Source organism: Oncorhynchus kisutch, linkage group LG10 (genome assembly GCF_002021735.2).
Source record: "Oncorhynchus kisutch isolate 150728-3 linkage group LG10, Okis_V2, whole genome shotgun sequence".
NCBI lineage: Eukaryota > Metazoa > Chordata > Actinopteri > Salmoniformes > Salmonidae > Oncorhynchus > Oncorhynchus kisutch.
The window spans coordinates 31,857,399-31,863,398 of record NC_034183.2 but is presented as its reverse complement, the minus strand read 5'-3'; the positions used below and the strand labels follow the sequence as shown (position 1 = coordinate 31,863,398).

General features: G+C 43.3%; 1 protein-coding gene across 1 annotated transcript in view; it reads left to right on the top strand.

The window, feature by feature from the left end:
• The first annotated feature begins 1,321 nt into the window (after positions 1–1,321).
• The window catches only part of LOC109898051 (BMP/retinoic acid-inducible neural-specific protein 3), a 70,181-nt gene continuing 65,502 nt past the window's right edge, over positions 1,322–6,000 (top strand). Inside the window, exon 1 of the mRNA XM_031833549.1 lies at positions 1,322–1,836. The gene's annotated coding sequence lies outside the window, so the exon portion shown is untranslated. The remainder of the gene's footprint in view (positions 1,837–6,000) is intronic.

Genomic DNA, 6,000 nt, shown 5'->3' with positions numbered 1-6,000 from the left:
CACATGTTATAGCCCTGAGGAACAGCTCCCACACTGGGAAACAACACAAATAGAGCCGTATGGAAATTATGGCAAGTTGAAGAGTTTTTCATTGAGGTTGATGGTCAAAGATGGACTCTCCAGGTCACTGTTGTCATTGGAGTTACTCATTATTTAGAGGCAGTTCAGCACCATGGACAGCTCCCATACCATATAACTAAGGAAAGGTCTACTTGTTCCAATACACTACAAACACACTTTCTTTCTGTCTTCAATTGAAGACACCAAAGTTGACCATATTGGGTGGAGATGGAGACCTTACTATAATAATGTAAGCCATTTAGCAGATGCTTTTATCCAAAATGACTTAGTCATGCTTGCATACATATTACATTTGGGTGGCCCTGGGAATCGAACCCACAACCCTGGCGGTGCAAGCACCTTGCTCTACCAACTGAGCGTTGGTATGTTAATTATTCCAACAAGGTTCATGTTGATCGTGGTTGGCACAATATTGCACACAATGGAAATAATATATATGGACCAAGGGATAGGATGCAGATGAGTTTAGGTTCTTAAACTCAGGTCTCTAAGATTAGGTTAGAACCTTAATTTAGAGAGGATGCAGTTGCATATGATCACTTCTAACTGAAATGCTGATGCATGTGTGTTGATGTATTCCTTCATATTCACTGTTAAATGCCAGCATTCATTCATTGTCTGGAGTCTCAGTTGATGCTGTTAGCTGCCTTTGCAGTGATGTGATGCATGGATTATGCACAGACATATGGGAGCTGAAGACAAGGGAGAAGAGAAGCAGTCACTGAACCGTCCTCAGCTCCCATCCCCTGCTCAGACAGATAGAGCTAAGTATGACACTAAGACAGGTATGAAGACTAAACTAACGGCTGGCTCACAGACAGTGTGCTTTAGCCTACAGGTATTTATTTTGGTGAGATACATTCGCTTATTCCTCAAATGTCGCCTATTCATCTGCCCCTCCTGAAAGAGATCACATCAGGAAAATGAATAATATATTTAAAACGTCATGAGAAAATAAAGACTTAAATATCCTCAGACAATACATTTAGGAATCCATAGCTGTGGGCTATTTCATTGTGATAAGGGAGCCGCTGTCTCCAAAGCGCTTGTTACCATTCGCGCCACGTCAACGGTGACGGTCTTAAGTATATCCTCCTTTCGTATCTATTACAGAGGGTTACTTGTGTTTTAAACATGTGACTGGGTGAGAAAGGGGGTAAAAGGGAGAGAGGAGAGCTAAAAAAGACCGTGTCTGCTGTTTCACCTATTGAAATGTGGCTCTCCCTTTCTCTGACAGCGCTGCGGAGTAGGCGGGTCAAGCAGAGCCCGGTGCTGGCGTGGACTTTATAAAATAATATTTAACCACTGGCCAGAGATACTTAAACATCCGGTGAAGCAATACCCACCTGCATTCCTCCGTAGTTGCCTTCCTGCCAGTCGCCCACTGGTGTTTCTAACCCGAGGCGCGCACGCATTCCCCCACCAAGCGGAATTGCGCCCGCTCTCTCCGTGGATACTTTAATTTAGTAATTATCCCCGGAAAGGTCAAAAACTCTGCTTCCAGGAAGCTTTTTTCTACCGAACTTCCTCAGTGGGCCGGAGCGATAGGAAGGATTGCTAAGGCGCAGCGCAGCCCGACTTGTCGAATCGTTTTCCTTCTATTGCTCATCGGATGTTGTGGAGTTTTGTGGGTCTCGTCCAATTCATAACTCATTCACACCGATGAACGTTTTGGCAGTTCTATGGGCATATCCGCTGATTCAGCAAGATAATGGGAGACGCTGAGTTTAACTTTGTCTGCTGTTCTGAATCGCGGTGAGTTGAGATATCCATCTTTCATAAGACCTATTGTTAGTAAGCATGGAAAGAGCTTCGTTTTTTGTTACGTAATGGTTTGCATTTTCCTAAAATTGCATGAACACTGTCACGCAATGTAGGGACAGATTGGTTAGACCTATAACAGAATTCCAGAGGTAGCCAAACCTTGAAAATAGCATGATGTCCTCTCTCTTACACACACACACAAACAGTGCCAACTCTGCCTATAGCCAGACTACGTCCTGCACTTAGGGCCCCGGTGGCGATAGTTGGCCACCTACTAAAACATTCATAAAAAGAAACTTACCGTTGAGAGATAGCAGAATACACAACGTGCCATTTCAAACGTTTTTTATCTTGTTATGTCAGTCACTGACATAACGAGGTGGCTAGAGATGGTTCTACTCACACACCATCTGTCTCCTTGCACACACGCAGACATACACAACATTGGTATGCACCACTCTTTTTTCACTCCCTCCTTGGGACCAAGTCTATATCCCTGAGGGTGTATTGGTTTGTCTGCAGAGCAGAGCAAAGCAGAGCTGGGGATCAGATCTCTAACACTGATGTGGTGTGAGCAAGTCTGCCAAGTGCTAGCCAGTCTGTCAGGCAGAACCAGCAGCTTCCAGACATCCACAAACAATTTTCCCTCTGATTTCATAATTATACACTTCACCCTCAAGCTTTTCAAAACCTGCATTGATTCCCATGGCTTTGAAAGCAGGGAAAGAATGCCATGAAAGCCAAGCACCCTCAATCCACAAACACCACTGTAAATGTTGCTCCTAAATCAAAATAGAACAACTTGGCATTGATAAATTGAATGAACCCAGTAAAGCACAATGACATAACATTATACATTTGTGCTGCTCTTGAATAGGGATATTGTGGTCATTGTGGATTTAGAGTATTTCGATGTATTGAAATGGTTTATATTGTCAATTTGATCCCTTTCAGATAATTATACTAAATACTGCATACCAAATACTTTAAAATATTGCATATCTAGCTTGCGCTAATCCTGACTTGACGTAACATAAATCAATGTTTGGTAAATATACCAAAATAATAGACATTCACTCATCTGGCAATTGTCAAACAGACAATGGTCGACGAATCTTGTTTCAAATAAATGAAATGGTGTATCTTTGCCTATGGAGAGTCTATGAAAGTGATGAGTGAACTTGGTTAATATGTGAGTCATATCTGAAGATATTGTAGAGCTAGATCTATATGGATGGAGATGTAGTGATGTCTCTGGTTAAGGCTCCATTGGGTGAACTTATGTCAGCTTTGGTTTATCACTACAATTGGAGGGAGTCAGTAATGTCATATTCTATGAGTCTCTCACATTAGCTGTTAGCTCAGAGAGCCCCAGAGTCAAATCATTGGAGGATTTTTAGCATTGAGTGCTAAAGCCTCTGTATGTACAGTATGTGACCTGCAAGGGAATGGGCTCTATGAACCATCTTCAGGACGTACCACATGAAAGTGTTTGTGTGTGTGACTGCGTATGAATATGTGTTCATGTAACTTCTCCATAGAATTGGTGCAGGCCCAGCTCCATAAAGGGTTCAATCTCTTGTTCCTTTGTGGAGGCCATGGGGTAATTTATCTCCAGAGACTGTATAAAGAGTGAGTCCATTGCCACGGCCAGACTTAAGAGCTGAATGCTGCATTCATGTCCTGTGGTGTATATGAAATGAGAAAAAAAAACAGAAGAGTAGTACGTGCATGTGGTGTGACCATGCCAGCCCAGGACCTCGACATCCAGCTTCTTCATCTGGGGGATCATCTGAGGGAGGGTGCTGAGGAGTATTTCTGTCTGTAATAAAGCCCTTTTGTGCGGAAAAACTCATTCTGTTTGGCTGGGCCTGGCTTCCTAGTGGTTGGGCCTGGTTCCCAAGTGGTTGAGCCTATAACCTCAGTCAGGTTTGTAGGCCTCATTGCTTGCACATGCTTTTTAAGTTCTGCCCACAAATGTTCTATAGGGTTGAGGTCAGGGCTTTGATGACCACTCCAATACCATGACTTTGTTGTCCTTAAGCCATTTTGCCACAACTTTGGAAGTATGCTTGGGGTCATTGTTCATATGGAAGACCCATTTGCAACCAAGCTTTAACTTCCTGACTGATGTTTTGAGATGTTGCTTCAAAATATCCACATAATTTTCCCACTTCATGATGCCATCTATTTTGTGAAGTGCACCAGTCCCTCCTGCAGCAAAGCACCCCCCACAACATGATGCTGACACTCCCGTGCTTCACGGTTGGGATGGTGTTCTTTGGCTTGCAAGCCTCCCCCTTTTTCCTCCAAACATAACGATGGTCATTATGGCCAAACATTTCTGTTTTTGTTTCATCAGACCAGAGGACATTTCTCCAAAAAGTACGATTTTTGTCCCCCATGTGAGTTGCAAAAACGTAGTCTGAAAGAAATAATCAAAGAGACTTAAAGAGAGAGAGATACAGGAAGAAACGGTGGACAAACAGGCAGCAGGCAGGCAGGTTTTGGTAAGAACATGGGGTTTTGTCAGGGTTGGGTAGGTTACTTTCTAAATATAATCTGTTACAGTTACTAATTGTAATCAGTAACGTTACTGAGTTTGGTTAATCCAAAAGTTACGTAGTCGGATTTATTTTTTTGATTTCTCTTAAGAGGCATCAGAAGACACATTTATATTACCAATTCAATAATATCTATTGCAGGATAAATCAATGCATAGCTGGCCATTAATGGATTTGCATTTTACTTTATGGGTTGGTTATGTATAGGCTTCTTCAAACCCATTTGTTTTCTACTACTAAATCTGTCAGATTGTCAGTCATTCCATTTAATTGAATACCCATTGATCTTCAAGAATATAATTTGGAAATATCGATCAGACATTGTTTTACATGAGCATATCCCAAAAACTAAGGATTTATTAGCCTACTCTGTTGTTTATTTTGTCATAGAGGACTGATTTGGGCTCATTGCTTCAAGATGAAAAATAAATGCTCTCATGGAATGTCATGCTTTGAGCCCTTCCGAAAAGTGCTATTTGCATGTGCAAAATGTATGCCATGTGCTGCATTTGTTATAGGCATATTGTTTATGTTTTTGTTGGTGACACTTTGGTATTTCAATAATTTACAGCTGTTGAAGTCTATCAAAGTGGGCGAGTTTGAGCATGTGTCCGTTTGGCCTATTGAAACACTTTTTTATCATCACGAATTACATTGAGCACTAAAAGCCCTACTCATGCTCTTCTTAAATTGAACTTGCTTTTGACATTATGGAGCACAATACAAGTTTAGATGGGAGGAACTTCATCAAACTTTTATTCCATAGGCACGAATCCGCACTATGCAGCTGTTGCAAAAGCAAATTTTTCACTGGCTGAGCACTGCCGTGTTGCCTCAACCATATATATAGGATTAAAATACACAAACATTTGTGAACAGCCATTTACAACAACCACAATCCATAAGGCCAAAATAGCCAAATGAGAGAGCAGCAGTGTGATTCACTGTCACGGTGTACCAAAACTGTGTACCGGCGACCAGACCCGCTGAGCAGGCACCATACGCCCTGGCTCGATGCCCACACTCTCACGGCACTTTCGGGGGGCTGCCCTATAGCGCACCGGGCTATGGGCACGCACTGGCGACACCATGCGCTTAACCGCATAACACGGTGCCTGACCAGTAATGCGCTGCTTATAATAAGCACGAGGAGTGAGCTCAGGTCTGCTACCTGGCTTACTACCACACCTCGTCTGCCCCCCCCCCAAAAAAAATTGGGGGCTGCCTCTCGTACCTGTCGCACTGCCGTGCTGCCTCCTCATATCGCTGCCTCCAGCTCTGCTTTGGGGCGGCGATATTCCCCAGCCTGTGCCCAGGGTCCTTTCCCGTCTAGAATCTCCTCCCATGTCCAGGAGTCCTGTGATGCTTGCCGCTGTTTTTGCTGTTGTTGCTGCTGCTGTCGTCGCTGCTGTTTACCACGCCGCTTGGTCCTTGGTTGGTGGGTGATTCTGTCACGGTGTTCCTCCTCTTCTTCCGAAGAGGAGAGGCGAAAAGGAGAGTCGGACCAAAATGCGGCGTCGTAAGTGTCCATGGTAAATCTTTAATAAAGAAAGTACTGACACTGCATACAAAACAATAAACAAATGACGAC